Source organism: Impatiens glandulifera, chromosome 1 (assembly GCF_907164915.1).
Source record: "Impatiens glandulifera chromosome 1, dImpGla2.1, whole genome shotgun sequence".
Lineage (NCBI taxonomy): Eukaryota > Viridiplantae > Streptophyta > Magnoliopsida > Ericales > Balsaminaceae > Impatiens > Impatiens glandulifera.
The window spans coordinates 29,552,800-29,570,912 of NC_061862.1; the positions used below are offsets into that span (position 1 = coordinate 29,552,800).

The following is an 18,113-nucleotide window of genomic DNA, read 5'->3' on the forward strand; positions in this document are numbered from 1 at the left end:
TATTTTTATTTTAACAAAACGGACTCAAATTGTGTAATGTCAAGAAGAAAAAGATAAACCACTTCTCTAAAAATTAGAATGGAATTTAAAGTCTGTACAAAGTTAGTATTGAAATTTTTATGAAAAATGGAAGAAAATATGTATAAATTTAAAGATAATAAATTTTGAAAGTACGTTTAAATTTCAAATTTCTTATAATGTCCTCTAAAATAAAAAATAAATAAATAAAAGACTAATCCCATCATAAATATTAATAGGAACAATCCTCAACTTTTACTATTTGTTATTTTTTATTTATTTATTTATTATGTTAAGTAGGTCTATTTATATTAAAAATAAAAAATAAAAAATAAAATTATTTAAGCACACCACCAAATATGACATGGAAAGAAAAAAAAATTCAAAATAATATTTTAAATTTTTATAATCAAAATAAGGATTAAGAGTTAGATTATGACTAATTATTGTGATAATTAAATCTAATTAGAAACATTAATTAAAATTCCAAAATTAATTTAGGGTTAAAATATTGTATTACAAATTAAACTTAAGAATAAGTTGAAATAATTTAATTAAGATTTTAAACATAAATTATGTACGATTTATGGCTTAAAACAATTAAATAAATACCCAAAATACCCAAAAATAAAATAAACAATCACAACTTTTATTATGTTATCAAAAATATTTTTGTGTACAAATTTAGTGAAGAAAAACACAAGAAAGAGTTTAAAAATTGATTTCAAATAACCTTTTTATTAAAATTATAAACTGATAATTTTGTGTAGTAGAAATTATGTTTAAATTTTGCAATAGGATTCATAGTCATCGGATCAACGCTGGATTTTTATCTAGTGCCCAGGAAGGAGTCATGCACCTCGCTGTAACGGAAGCACGCGCGTTGGGTCCACATCGGATTGCTAACATGGACGCTAACCCTGTTAATCTGATCGTCCAAACGCTAGACAGAATGCTCCAGCGCTGGACAAAACACCAACGGAGCGTTCATTAAGACAAAACGGCGTTGTTTTGTTCTTCGTCTTTGCAAACTCTGGAGGCCCGCGCTCGACAATCTTCCAAAAGGGTTATCTCCCTCATTGCATTAATGGAATGAAAATAATATAAATAAGTTTTAAATTTTCGTTCCACAATGCAATGACAAATCATTCCTTATTAAAACTTCTTACAAAAATTTCTCAATTATTCATAATTTATATTAAATAAAATAAATAGAGAGTAATTTTAATATTTTAATATCAAATGATTAGATAGGTGAGGAAGTATAATGATTTTAGAATAAAAACCTAAAAAAAATAAACTAATAACCAATTCATCAAATAAGCTCTTAAATGTATAAAATTGACATTAGGTCCTAATTAAATAATTCAATTGTATCATTACTTTTAAGCTAACATAATCATCACGCGTTATAAGAATTAATCAAATAAATTATTAATATTAATAAATAAATTATATGTTGTATCATAATTTTAAAAATATTATTTATTATTTAAAATTAATAATCAAAATCACATATTAAAAAAATATTTAATAACTATCCAATTAAATTAATAAATATTATATAATAAGAATTGATAATTAAAAAAAAACAAGTCGTGAAGAATGATAGAGGAATATGAGAGAATGGTATAGAACTGAGAGAAAATGACCTTATATCATATTGATTGGAAAAATAAAAAAAAAATGGTGAGGAGGGAAATAAGAGTTTTTGTATTTATTTATTTATTTATCATATTGCTGATTCTCTCTTATAAATTCTCTATATCATTTCTCATTGATAGCAAAATAAACATAAAAAATAGTAACATTTAACTTATATTTTATTTAGCAAATTAAAAATGTTAAATTTTAAAATCGGTAAACATTTATTTTACCTCATTTAAATGTATTTAACATTTCTCGTCAAATCTTTTAATTGATCTTTTTCAAATTATTATATTCATTTGTCAAATTAATAGTAAAATAAATATAAAATGACATATTAAAATATTATAAAATATATTTCAAATTTAATAATTTTACCATATATATATATATTATCCTATAAGGATTTCCATTATTAACTATATTGGAATATAATTTTTTCATTCTCAAATTCGTACTACAAATCTCTCCATACATTGTGATTCGAATTCTCATTATTAACCCCAACTTCAAATTCACACTATTATTCTCTCAATCTATAATTTTAATCGGTTAATTTATAAGGATATAAATAATAGATAGGTATAGATAATATACAAAGATTAGTGATTTGTAATAAATTATTTAAAAATTTAATTAAAATATTATTAAAATTTAATATATAATTATAAAATATAAAATAATTAATACAAATAAAATTATTAATATATATATATATTTTAAAACTTAAATTAAGAAAAATAGTTTAAAATAATTATGTATCTAATAAATATGGAGATAAGTAAAACATATTTAAATCTAAATAAAAATATATTAAAGATTAATTTAATAAATATGAAGAAAAAAAATATATTAATACAAATGAGAGACAAATAATGAAATCGGGTTAATTTATTTTTATTTAAATATATTATAAGTTAATTTATTTTTGTTTAAATATATTCTGAATTAAATTTTAAATAAATAAATATATATATATATAATTAATAAAAATAAAATTATTAATATATATATATATAATTATTTATTTATTAGAAAAAATATAAAGTATAATTATAAAGATAAATAACACTTTTAACATTTTATTAATTAAATTTCATAATTATTTACATTCATTATTTTCTTAAATATTTAAAAAATAAAATAAAAAATAAAATACATTTACTAATTAATTAACATTCAAATTATGACCGAAATAAATGAAAAAGAGAAAATAATAACTAAACTGCAAACATCATTTGGACTTGGAAAAAACTTTGAGTCAGAATAGTCATTATGAGGGCTGTGTCCTAAAATGGAATTCTTTCAGGTACAATGACTTTATCATTTTCCTGGAACGATGAGTTATTGAAGGATAGACATATAGACAGGAATAGCTTTCTATTAAGTTTCGGGTTATTTGCCTCTGGAACAAAAGTCATAAGATGTTGATTGATTGGTAGATCGCGATCCCACCCTCTTTACCAAATCATCGCTACTTCCTTTTTTTAGAATCTCGGCTATGCGCCATTTCCTTTTTTTACAATTTATCATACCACCGGCAAAACTGGATAAAAGAAGTCGAAAGCGACAAAAGAGCCAGGACAATGACTTCTATCTTGTATTTAAGGATGACAATTTAAAACTGCTCCGCAAAAACTGAATTGAATTATCCCGTTTGGGACGGTTTTTCTCTGAAACCGAATGAGGATAGAGTGAGGATGATATTTGTATCCTTCGCCCAAATCGCACCCTGATTATACCCCGAACACTATCAAAACATAATTAAATATATTAAATCACCAATATATTTATTTATTCACTATACTTTATAAGAGTGATAAATTTATTTCTTTATAATAATATAAAATTTCATAATATATTATATCAAAAAATTTGTTTAAATAATATTATTTTATAAAAAAATGATTTTTTAAACATTTTATTAACGGTACCCCGCGGGGATTCCCTAAAACAGAACAAAACTGAACGAAACGGGGATGGTAAATGCATTTTCCTCCCTAAATCACCACATTGTCATCCCTACTCGTATTCAACAATTTGTTGAACCCGTGAAGACGCTTCACTTAATCATCCGACATCTACTTCCACATCAACACTTCACTTGAGCCTTATACAGCTAACATGCAAAAGACCTAAATATGTCCAAAATAACGAGGAATAAACAGGGACAGATCTATGTAGGAACTTGGGATTGGGATGTTGAAGCCCACAAATATATATATATATATATATATATATATATATATATATATATATATATATATATATATATATATATATATATATTAAGGTAGAAATGTGACATCACTCCTAATTTCTTAAAAAATTTTAATATAATTTACTTTTTATTTATCCAATTATTAAAAAATAGTAAAACTTACATTTATCCACTCGTTCTATCCAAAATTTTGTCGTTATATTTTTAATCCTACCCAATTGTTTTTTCATTATCACCCTAACTTTAAATCTTAAATATGTCCATGAGAATAAATGTCAATTTTATTTACAAAGAGGAAAGTGTTAAATTTACTTACAAAGTCATAAAATTTTAATTATATATATAAATTTTTTTAAAAGTGTCAAAATTATTTATCTTCACATAACTATCAAATGACTTTAAATTTTTATTCATGTGATATTCACGTATTTATTTTATATAGGGACGGTATTTATTTACGGAAATATAATTGAGCTAAGCCGAACTGAACATTATTAGGCTCGAACTTTGCTTGTCTAGTATATATTCGGGCTCGAGCTCGTTTTGAACTTTTACAATCGAGCTCGGCTTTATGAATTTAGTTGAGCTTTTACAATCGAGCTCGGCTTTATGAATTTAGTTGAGCTCACGAGCTGCTTATATTCAGCTCGTTTAAAAAACTCGTTTAGAACTCCTTTAGAAAATTCGAACTCCTTTATAGCTCGTCTAGTAAAAATTGTTTACTAAGTTGTATAAAAGTTAAATTTATAAATTTAATAATGAAATAAATGAAACATTAAAATTAGAATTATAGGTTATTATTATATTAATATATATATAATCATGTAATAATATTAATTATTTTAAAATATATATATTTATAAATTACTTAAATATTTTTTTAAGGATTTATAAATTATATTGAAATGATATTATAAACTAACGTGTTCTTGAACTAGCATATTAACGAACATGTTTGCGAGCTTATAAGTCGAATATCGAGAAGTTCAAGCTCGATTCGTTTAAATTTTCGAACTTCTAAACGAGCCTGAGCTCGGGTTGTTAAGACTAACGAACAAGTTGAAACGAGTTTTTTGCCGAGCCGAGATTCAAATAGATCGCGAACAACTATGTTCACTTTCATCCCTAATTTTATATACATATTAATATAATATGTAGACACGGAATTGATAATTATATGAAGTTTTGACATTCTTTTTATAAGTTTATATATTATAAGTAAATTTAATAACACCTTCCAATTTTTTTTTAAAATAAAATTAATTTACATCTTTCCCACAAAATAATTAATTAATTATCCCATATAATCAAATATCATCAATTGATCATATATATGTAAGACAACCCTCATTGAACAAACTTCATATGATTAGTAATGGCAACCAGTTTCATGAAAATTGCTGGTGTTTCATAAGCTGAGAATTCCATTGAATTTATGGGTATGATTATTGAACAAACAAATCACTCAGAGAAGATAAAAAAATTCAAGAAAATAAGAGTGGCCTCAGAGATCTTGGTGGATAATAATCATCAGATGAGAAAACAAATTCTCAATCAAGAGTAGCAAATATCATTTTACATCACCGGCCCCTCTCATCACTATCTGTTCTACTGATCAATCACAGTAAGCCATACAAATCTATATAGCAATTCTTCAAGACCCAAATTGAAGAAAAGAAAAGAACTAATTGACCGATGATGGATGAGATAAAAGAGTCAGAAATTGCTGATTGTAATCATTCTTGAATGTTCATTGGGAATCCGAATGATTTATTCATCATTTCAATTTACTCATCCATCATCATACTTGAAAATATCATGCATATACACCTCTCTTGTAGAAAATATATTGATTAACCAAACGATAAAACATTTTGGATCAAGAAAATTGCAATATTTAGAAGATAAAATAAAAGCTGAGAAAGAAGCAATGCTTGATAGGCTGAAATTGAAACCCTAATTGTCTTGATATGCCATGCATGCCCCCTCCTTTATAGCGAGATGCCAAAGATGGGTCAAAATGAACCCTAGAAAATATTTACTTTGCATTGGGCTATTAATTTAGTTTAATTTGATTCCAACAAAACTCAATTTAATATAATATAAATAAATAATATTTTTGGGTCATGGCCCATTTGAGGTCATTATTTTTATTATTTTCTTCTTTTAAAAGAAAAGGTGTCATATTCAAAATTGAAAAGAAAAGGTTGAGATTCAAATTATTTAACTTTTTAATTTAAAATTCAGATGCGAAAATACTTCAGATTCAAATTATTTAACATTTTAAGTACTGAATCTTAAATATTTAAAGATAAAAATTTTAAATAATTAAATAAAAATATCTAAATTTTATAACTCAATATTTAAATTAGTTAAATAATATCTAAAATTAAAATTATTATACCTTTATATATTAATTAATAAATTAAATATATTGAATTATGTAATTTGATATATGAAATAAAAAATAATTAAAATAAATATTAGTATTTTCTTAACTTGTATATTAATTTATAATTTATTATATAATATATATACTCCTTTTTATTTTTTATTTTATAATCTTTTTAGATCTGATTTTTAAATAATGTTAGAAACTAATTTAGTAATATTAAAAATTTGATAAATTATGATATATAAAAGAAGATTGTATAACTTTATATATACCAATTTAGAATTTAGAGTAACTATAAGAGGCTGTGTTATTGAATATTCAGTTTAATCATAAAATATTCTTTTATGTTAATTAATTTCTTTCTCTCCATTCATTAATTAATTAATTTATTTCTCCTTATTTTTATTAATTATTTATTTTTATTGAATAAATTCTTATGACTAATTAATTTATTCTTTTATTAATTAATTTCTTTTTAATAAATTAAATTTTTATCTTTTATTTCTTTCTTCTTTCTCTCATCTCTATTCAAACAAAAATAATTCAATACTTAAAAATAAATTTTCAAAATAAATATTATAACTCAAAAATTAAAAATAATATCTCATGTCTTCCACTAATTAATTTTTTTTCTCTTCAATTCAAATTAATTTATCTCTGTTAGAGTTATTTTTATTGAAAAGTTAGATAAAAGATAAAAATATAAAGAAAAAAAAAAGATAAAAAATATATTTATAATTTGAAAAATATTTTCAACATTTATTAATAAAAAAACTTAATATCTATAATATTTTTAATATATGTATATATTAAATAAATATTATAATTACTCCACCTAATTAAATATACTCATAAATTAATTAATAAGGGTGATAAATTAATTTTAATAAAGAAGAGAGAAAATAATTAACTAAAAAAGAGGAATAAATTAATTAATTAAAAGAGTGAGAGAAATTAATTAACAAGAAGTTATAATATTATGTGATTAACTTGAATATCCAAGGTCTTGTTCGGATTGGGTTATTGTAATAACCTAGAGGAGGAAAATGAGTAATGATTGGTGATGATTTTGAGGAGATGAGAATATTTTTGGTAAAATTACTTAAAAGGTATTAATATATAATAATAAAATAATAAATAGTAATTTAAAATAAATGGTATTTTAGTATTTTGAGTAATGAATTGAGTGATGTGATTAATGAGAGAGGGAGTGAAAAGATGTTTGAGTGAGTTGAGTTATTTAAATAACCCAAATCGAGCAAGGCCCAATAGCGGTCCTAGATTTTCGTCCCCTATAATCACTCTTTAAATTTTCAAGGATAAGCTTGTTTCTTGTGATATTTTTAGAATAGCATATTTAACTTTTTTTTGTCTTTTAAAATAAGTTAGATGTTTTATTTTTTTTTAATTTTTAACATATTTACATTTAAATTTTAAAAGTAATGATTATAAATATATCTATCAAACACATGACATGATGCACATTTAGATAGGTTGTTAGCTTATTTGGAAATATATTGTTGGCAAAAATACACAAATCAAATATTAATTTAATGGTATAATATTATGAGATATATATACTAATTTTAAGTTGTGAGATAATTTAGAGACAACTCTTTTTCTATAAATTGTAAGGTGATTTTTTCTTAGAAAGCTTGTGAGAATGGTTTTATACATTTTTTTCTTGTTTAAATATTTTAATAAATAAATTATTATTATTATTTTTTTAAAGCTAGCATGTCTATAGTTATGGTTCCACTTATTTTAACATAATTTTAGAAATATTCTTTAACATTGAATTATCTATAATTAATAAATAAATTATGATGATTCCTAACAATAAATCAAAATTAAAATTTTGGATTCATATATATATATATATATATATATATATTCACAATAATTGTTTTTTAAATTATAAAATAAAAAATGATAATAATTTTATTTAAATTTAATATAAAAATATAACTAAATAAATGAAAATATTTTGTAAGTACTAAAAATCTACCTACTCAATTTATAAATAATTATTTTGATTATTTTTTAAATAATTAAAATTAAGCCAAAACTTAATTAAACAATTAATTGAATTATTTATTATGATAATTAAATCTTAAATTAATTAAAGATAATAATCAAAGAAAATAAATAAAATAATTTGTGATAAATCTTGTACCCATTTTATCTCAAATTAATTTTAAAAAAATAAAAATAAATTAAAATAAATAGTTTAAGATAAATATTGTGTCCATTTTATCTCAAATAAATTATTTATTTAACTCAAAAATGTAGAAAAACAAAATAAATTGACAAAATAAATGTCATATTTATTTTAAATATTTTGTATATTTTAAAAGGTGAATAAAAAATTTATTTCAAACAAATCATTAAAATTAAATAAATAAAATAGATTAGTAATCTCTAAAATCTAAAAAGATTGCTACAGCTGAAACTATAGATATAGGGCGGCAAAAAGAGGTGGATACCAACCCTAAGTTCCTGGGTTCGATCCCGTCGGGTGGCAAGTTCTGCGCCTAGTTAAATGATTAAGTGTGTTTGCGGGCTACATACTTAATACGTTGTCCCATTTTTTTTTATAGATATAGGATAGGCGTTGGATTTTCATCCAACGTCCAAGAGCTATCTGCGTCGCCCGCTATAACGAAGAAAAGGCGCTCTCGCGAAGCGGGGATCAACTAACGCGCGCCCAAATGTCGTTAGTTAAAACACGACAAAACTTAGACGAAACGCCAACGGAGAGTCATGCATTCGCCATTTACACCCAAAACAGCGTTGTTTCACCTTGTGTTGTTTTCTTTCTCGCAATGCCGGGCAGATAAGAACAGCTGCCATCTTTGATTTTTCAAAGAAGAAACTCTATCATTTCTCCACCTTTTGACATCTTTCAAAAGCTGAAATGATCATCATGTTTCGGTGATCATTTCCCGTACATCTAACCGCATCATTGATGCTTATACCAACAACTGACCGGAAAATAGCCAAAACAACATCATAGTTATTTCACTCAAATGAAGCCCACTTGCTTCCCTAACCGACTTCGAGAGGCTATAAATATCCTCCATAGATTGATTTAAAGCAAGGAGATCAACTCTTAAACCTCCAATCAAAGATTTTAAGAAATCCGCCATAAAAATATCAAGCTTTCTGGATTTTCAAAAATTCTGTATAAAGGTCTAAAGCTTGGATCCAGGCATCCCTAAAGCTTCACTAAGGTCTAAGGAGTGTTCTACAATCCTTAGTAAGCTTCCAATCATTTTTTAATTCAACCTTCTAGTGTAAAATTGAAATTTTATATTTCAGTTTTCATAAATTTGTATATTACCTGGTTGTTGAATTTTTTATTAGAAAATGATCATATGATCATTTACAAACTTTCTGTTGAAGCTAAAACCGATCAATAAACCCAAATCAAAAACTCCCAAATTTGAATTTGGAAAATTTCAAAATCGGATTTATTGCTCAAGAACAGCAACCCAAAAAGCTTCCCAATATGCTTCTAATAATGTTGAGAACCTATTTAGATCATGTGTTGATCCATCCCGATCATGTTTGACCAAAATCAAAATTTTTAAAATTAATGAAAATTTTAATTTTTTGAATGATCAAAATAAAAAGTTCAGTGTTTTTATTTTGGTTCCAATCAATTACATTAAGTATACGGAAACTATTATCAATCTCCTCACAATTCATTAAAGCCAAGAAACCAAAAACTCGATTTTTACATCAAAACTATTTTGGTTAAATGAAACATCATCTCGGTCGAATGACACCTTAGGATGATGTTCATAATGATCATGGGAGCTTTGTAAAGCTTCCCATGCTCTTAGATCAAAGGATACGAGCCTTGAGGACCGAGGATCTTCGATCAAGACCGATGCGTCTGACCGAGAATCCCAGACCAGGACTGAGAGGTTCGACCGAGAATCCAAGCTAGGATCGAGAGAGTCCCGACCCTAGGACCGAGGGTTTTAGTCCCCGATAAAAATAGCACCCAAGACCGAGGACACCGGTGGGGTCTGTTTGGTTGCACATTTAATTTCCAATTTTTTTTTGTAATTTTGGGATCTTAAAACATTTTTTAAAAATCACAAAAAAAAGAAAATGATTTCAAAATATTACTTAGAATATTTCTTAAAAATTATTTTGATAAGGACTCGTTTGGGACTTATTTTTAAACCCTAATACTTTTAAAACTGATATTCTTCAAGTACATTCCTCCCTAATCAAACGTCATCAACAATAAGTACCAATATTTAAATATTATTTTTTACAATTTTAAATAAACGAAAACATGTGCATGTCTAGGACTAAAAGAATAATTGGTTAAAATAAAACGTTATACAACAAATTTTCTAAAATCTAAAATTTTATAAAGTATAGACCGTTGTAATCGTATGTCTTTTTATTAATTTTAAACTAAATACGACTCTTTATTTATCAAATAAATGATCTTTTAAATTAATTATTTTAATTAATTTAAATATCGATTTCTGAAAATCAAATTTTAATTTGATTATTTCAAATCTAAAAGATCATTTGAAATTTGATCATAAATTAATTGTTTTTTAATTAATATTAAAAGATCAAAAATATTTTCATAAAATATTTTAAAAACAATATTTTATTTTAAAAAGTTCCTGACACTGACATTGACACTGACACGCAAACTGAAGTTAAAATTTCTCAAGTCCTGAACTTTTTCGGAAGAATAAATTTTGGATAAAAACTTGTAAATAAAGGTAAGTTTTTTTTTTTAATAATTAGATAAACAAAAAATGAATTATATTCAATTTTTTAAAGAAATTAAGGTAAGTGGACTTAAAAAATAAAATTTATCTCTCATATTAGATTTTAAGTCCTATAAAATGCTGTCACATTATTTTTGACAATATTATTGACACCAAATTCCCTCTCTTTATCTTTACTGTGACGTTACTTTTGATAGTATTTTTAATATCAAATTTCTGTTTTTTTATAATACTCTTGGTGGTGTTTGGTATGCGTTACTAGTTAAGTAGGTATAAATTGTAAGGAATATAAATTGTAAAGAGGTATTAGAATGTATAAATTATATAGGTTATTAGTGTTTGGTTGGGAGTATAAAATAAATTATTTTATGTTTGGTTTGTAAAATAAAAAAGTAGTAAAAATTATAAAAGACTATTTTACCTTTATATTTATATAAATTATTTTTAATTATTATTTATTTTATAGGTAGTTTTATTATTAATCATATTAAAATTAATATATTTGTTTTATATGTAGTTGATATTATTAATTATATTAAAATTATTAAAAAATAATATATAATTATTATATAAATATATTTTTTTAAGTAAATAATATTATTATATAATTTTATATAAAATTTCTTATAATTTAACCTTTATAATTATATAAATATTTATAAATAATTAATACTTTCGCAAACAAAATAATAAAATTCACACAATATACATTATATTATTTTATTTTATTTTATAAAAGTAAAAGAAGATAAAGTAATTACAAAAATAATAAAGTCAAACAAGAAGGATAAAAGAACTGGGTTTTATATAAACATAAATATAATTATATATATAAGAAGGTAATAATGGAATAAGAATTTAATAAAAGCTTGTAACAGGTCAAATCAGTTATAATTTTATACCTAGTTTAAGATATAAATTATCCATGTTAAGTTACTGTAGTTATAAAATTATTTAACCAAACAATTAATAAATTTTACTGTAAGTATAATTGTACTCTATCTATTCACACAACTTATAGTTTTAATGAAAATATGTTGACTTTTTAAAATTGTAAGTCATATTAATCATGAATTTGGTGCCACACTTGAATTCAATATTTAACAATTGGTTTTGACATTTTTAAATTTTATAAGAGAATCAAAATAATTTAAATTTAACAATTTAAAATTTATTTTATTCATTCCAGGCACTTACTAAATAATCAAATAAACTTAAATAAAAGTAAATTTACACAAGTTAATTTCTCATTAAAAAAACGTTTATTTAAGAAGGGTTATTATGAACTAACATTTAGCCCGTGCATCTGCACGAGTAATAATAATATAAAAACCGTGAAAAAAAATTACGGATAACATTTTTTATTTTATTTTTAACTGTTTTAAGTTTATGGGTGAGTCAACCCACAATCCGACACAAGTATTCATTTACTCAACATCATTATATATTAGTTAGTTAAAAATTTGAACTTATATTAATATTAAAACGTCCTGCGTTTATCAAATTTGATGTTGAATTTAAAATATAAAGTCTTTGTAGCCTAGTTGGTTAAAGAGTTGTACTTGTTTTGTTAGGTTGCAAGTTCGAAACATACCTCTAGCATTTTTAATTTTATTTTTAACCGTTTTAAATTTAAAAACGGGTCAACCCACAATCCAACCCAAGTATCCAAATTAACCACAGCTCTCGACCCGGCAATCCGGACACTTTAAAAATTAAGCATCATTATATATATATAGATTAGTTAGTTAAAAAGTTGAACTTATATTAATATTAAAACGTCCCGCGTTTATCAAATTTGGTGTTGAATTTAAAATATTAAGTCTTTTGTAGTCTAGTTGGTTAAAGAGCTGTACTTGTTTTGTTAGGTTGTAAGTTCGAAACATACCTTTAGCATTTTTAATTTTATTTTTAACCGTTTTAAATTTAAAAACGGGTCAACCCACAATCCGACCCAAGTATCCAAATTAACCACAGTTCTCGACCCGGCAATCCGGACACTTTAAAAATTAAGCATCATTATATATATATATATATATTAGTTAGTTAAAAAGTTGAACTTATATTAATATTAAAATGTCCCGCGCTTATCAAATTTGGTGTTGAATTTAAAATATAAAGTTTTTGTAGCCTAGTTGGTTAAAGAGTTGTATTTATTTTGTTAGGTTGCAAGTTCGAAACATACCTCTAGCATTTTTAATTTTATTTTTAACCGTTTTAAATTTAAAAACGGGTTAACCCACAATCCGACCCAAGTATCCAAATTAACCACAGCTCTCGACCCGACAATCCGGACACTTTAAAAATTAAGCATCATTATATATATATAGATTAGTTAGTTAAAAAGTTGAACTTATATTAATATTAAAACGTCCCGCGTTTATCAAATTTGGTGTTGAATTTAAAATATAAAGTCTTTGTAGCCTAGTTGGTTAAAGAGTTGTACTTGTTTTGTTAGGTTGCAAGTTCGAAACATACCTCTAGCATTTATAATTTTATTTTTAACCGTTTTAAATTTAAAAACGGGTCAACCCACAATCCGACCCGAGTATCCAAATTAACCACAGTTCTCGACCCGGCAATCCGGACACTTTAAAAATTAAGCATCATTATATATATATAGATTAGTTAGTTAAAATGTTGAACTTATATTAATATTAAAACGTCCCGCGTTTATCAAATTTGTTGTTGAATTTAAAATATAAAGTCTTTGTAGCCTAGTTGGTTAAAGAGTTGTACTTGTTTTGTTAGGTTGCAAGTTTGAAACATACCTCTAGCATTTTTTATTTTATTTTTAACCGTTTTAAATTTAAAAACGGGTCAACCCACAATCCGACCCAAGTATCCAAATTAACCACAACTCTCGACTCGGCAATCCGGACACTTTAAAAATTAAGCATCATTATATATATATAGATTAGTTAGTTAAAAAGTTGAACTTATATTAATATTAAAACGTCCCGCGTTTATCAAATTTGGTGTTGAATTAAAAAAATAAAGTCTTTGTAGCCTAGTTGGTTAAAGAGTTGTACTTGTTTTGTTAGGTTGCAAGTTCGAAACATACCTCTAGCATTTTTAATTTTATTTTTAACCGTTTTAAATTTAAAAACGGGTCAACCCACAATCCGACCCAAGTATCCAAATTAACCACAGCTCTCGACCCGGAAATCCGGACACTTTAAAAATTAAACATCATTATATATATATATAGATTAGTTAGTTAAAAAGTTGAACTTATATTAATATTAAAACGTCCCGCGTTTATCAAATTTGGTGTTGAATTTAAAATATAAAGTCTTTTGTAACCTAGTTGGTTAAAGAGTTTGTTTTGTTAGGTTGTAAGTTCGAAACATACCTCTAGCATTTTAATTTTATTTTTAACCGTTTTAAATTTAAAAACGGGTCAACCCACAATCCGACCCAAGTATCCAAATTAACCACAGCTCTCGACCCGGCAATTCGGACACTTTAAAAATTAAGTATCATTATATATATATAGATTAGTTAGTTAAAAAGTTGAACTTATATTAATATTAAAATGGCCCGCGCTTATCAAATTTGGTGTTGAATTTAAAATATAAAGTTTTTGTAGCCTAGTTGGTTAAAGAGTTGTATTTGTTTTGTTAGGTTGCAAGTTCGAAACATACCTCTAGCATTTTTAATTTTATTTTTAACCGTTTTAAATTTAAAAACGGGTCAACCCACAATCCGACCCAAGTATCCAAATTAACCACAGCTCTCGACCTCGCAATCCAGACACTTTAAAAATTAAGCATCATTATATATATATAGATTAGTTAGTTAAAAAGTTGAACTTATATTAATATTAAAACGTCCCGCGTTTATCAAATTTGGTGTTGAATTGAAAATATAAAGTCTTTGTAGCCTAGTTGGTTAAAGAGTTGTACTTGTTTTTGTTAGGTTGCAAGTTCGAAACATACCTCTAGCATTTTTAATTTTATTTTTAATCGTTTTAAATTTAAAAACGGGTCAACCCACAATCCGACCCAAGTATCCAAATTAACCACAGTTCTCGACCCGGCAATCCGGACACTTTAGAAATTAAGCATCATTATATATATATATAGATTAGTTAGTTAAAAAGTTGAACTTATATTAATATTAAAATGTCCCACGCTTATCAAATTTGGTGTTGAATTTAAAATATAAAGTCTTTGTAGCCTAGTTGGTTAAAGAGTTGTACTTGTTTTATTAGGTTGCAAGTTCGAAACATACCTCTAGCATTTTTAATTTTATTTTTAACCGTTTTAAATTTAAAAACGGGTCAACCCACAATCCGACCCAAGTATCCAAATTAACCACAGCTCTCGATCCGGCAATCCGGACACTTTAAAAATTAAGCATCATTATATATATATAGATTAGTTAGTTAAAAAGTTGAACTTATATTAATATTAAAACGTCCCGCGTTTATCAAATTTGGTGTTGAATTTAAAATATAAAGTCTTTTGTAGCCTATTTGGTTAAAGAGTTGTACTTGTTTTGTTAGGTTGTAAGTTTGAAACATACCTCTAGCATTTTTAATTTTATTTTTAACCGTTTTAAATTTAAAAATGGGTCAACCCACAATCCGACCCAAGTATCCAAATTAACCACAGCTCTCGACCCGGCAATTCGGACACTTTAAAAATTAAGCATCATTATATATATATAGATTAGTTAGTTAAAAAGTTGAACTTATACTAATATTAAAATGTCCCGCGCTTATCAAATTTGGTGTTGAATTTAAAATATAAAGTCTTTGTAGCCTAGTTGGTTAAAGAGTTGTATTTGTTTTGTTAGGTTGCAAGTTCGAAACATACCTCTAGCATTTTTAATTTTATTTTTAACCGTTTTAAATTTAAAAACGGGTCAACCCACAATCCGACCCAAGTATCCAAATTAACCACAGCTCTCGACCCGACAATCCGGACACTTTAAAAATTAAGCATCATTATATATATATAGATTAGTTAGTTAAAAAGTTGAACTTATATTAATATTAAAACGTCCCGCGTTTATCAAATTTGGTGTTTAATTTAAAATATAAAGCCTTTGTAGCCTAGTTGGTTAAAAAGTTGTACTTGTTTTGTTAGGTTGCAAGTTCGAAACATACATCTAGCATTTATAATTTTATTTTTAACCGTTTTAAATTTAAAAACGGGTCAACCCACAATCCGACCCAAGTATCCAAATTAACCACAGTTCTCGACCCGGCAATCCGGACACTTTAAAAATTAAGCATCATTATATATATATATATAGATTAGTTAGTTAAAAAGTTAAACTTATATTAATATTAAAACGTCCCGCGTTTATCAAATTTGTTGTTGAATTTAAAATATAAAGTCTTTGTAGCCTAGTTGGTTAAAGAGTTGTACTTGTTTTGTTAGGTTGCAAGTTTGAAACATACCTCTAGCATTTTTAATTTTATTTTTAACCGTTTTAAATTTAAAAACGGGTCAACCCACAATCCGACCCAAGTATCCAAATTAACCACAGTTCTCGACCCGGCAATCCGGACACTTTAAAAATTAAGCATCATTATATATATATATATAGATTAGTTAGTTAAAAAGTTAAACTTATATTAATATTAAAACGTCCCGCGTTTATCAAATTTGGTGTTGAATTTAAAATATAAAGTCTTTTGTAGCCTATTTGGTTAAAGAGTTGTACTTGTTTTGTTAGGTTGCAAGTTTGAAACATACCTCTAGCATTTTTAATTTTATTTTTAACCGTTTTAAATTTAAAAACGGGTCAACCCACAATCCGACCCAAGTATCCAAATTAACCACAGTTCTCGACCCGGCAATCCGGACACTTTAAAAATTAAGCATCATTATATATATATAGATTAGTTAGTTAAAAAGTTGAACTTATATTAATATTAAAACGTCCCGCGTTTATCAAATTTGGTGTTTAATTTAAAATATAAAGTCTTTGTAGCCTAGTTGGTTAAAGAGTTGTATTTGTTTTGTTAGGTTTGCAAGTTCGAAACATACCTCTAGCATTTTTAATTTTATTTTTAACCGTTTTAAATTTAAAAACGGGTCAACCCACAATCCGACCCAAGTATCCAAATTAACCACAGCTCTCGACCCGGAAATCCGGACACTTTAAAAATTAAGCATCATTATATATATATATATAGAGATTAGTTAGTTAAAAAGTTGAACTTATATTAATATAAAAACGTCCCGCGTTTATCAAATTTGGTGTTGAATTTAAAATATAAAGTCTTTTGTAACCTAGTTGGTTAAAGAGTTTGTTTTGTTAGGTTGTAAGTTCGAAACATACCTCTAGCATTTTAATTTTATTTTTAACCGTTTTAAATTTAAAAGCGGGTCAACCCACAATCCGACCCAAGTATCCAAATTAACCACAGCTCTCGACCCGGCAATTCGGACACTTTAAAAATTAAGCATCATTATATATATATAGATTAGTTAGTTAAAAAGTTGAACTTATATTAATATTAAAATGTCCCGCGCTTATCAAATTTGGTGTTGAATTTAAAATATAAAGTCTTTGTAGCCTAGTTGGTTAAAGAGTTGTATTTGTATTGTTAGGTTGCAAGTTCGAAACATACCTCTAGCATTTTTAATTTTATTTTTAACCGTTTTAAATTTAAAAACGGGTCAACCCACAATCCGACCCAAGTATCCAAATTAACCACAGCTCTCGACCTTGCAATCCGGACACTTTAAAAATTAAGCATCATTATATTATATATATATAGATTAGTTAGTTAAAAAGTTGAACTTATATTAATATTAAAACGTCCCGCGTTTATCAAATTTGGTGTTGAATTTAAAATATAAAGTCTTTGTAGCCTAGTTGGTTAAAGAGTTGTACTTTTTTTTGTTAGGTTGCAAGTTCGAAACATACCTCTAGCATTTTTAATTTTATTTTTAATCGTTTTAAATTTAAAAACGGGTCAACCCACAATCCGACCCAAGTATCCAAATTAACCACAGCTCTCGACCCGGCAATCCGGACACTTTAGAAATTAAGCATCATTATATATATATATAGATTAGTTAGTTAAAAAGTTGAACTT

General features: G+C 25.5%; 2 non-coding genes across 2 annotated transcripts; both read right to left on the bottom strand.

Annotated features, from left to right (window-relative positions):
• Positions 1 to 5,386: 5,386 nt before the first annotated feature.
• On the bottom strand, positions 5,387 to 5,475 carry LOC124923064. The gene has a single exon (XR_007098086.1). It is a non-coding gene; the product is annotated as a small nucleolar RNA SNORD24 (small nucleolar RNA).
• A 122-nt stretch (positions 5,476 to 5,597) lies between these two features.
• Positions 5,598 to 5,674, bottom strand: LOC124923120. Its single transcript, XR_007098135.1, has one exon. It is a non-coding gene; the product is annotated as a small nucleolar RNA R12 (small nucleolar RNA).
• Positions 5,675 to 18,113: the final 12,439 nt, after the last annotated feature.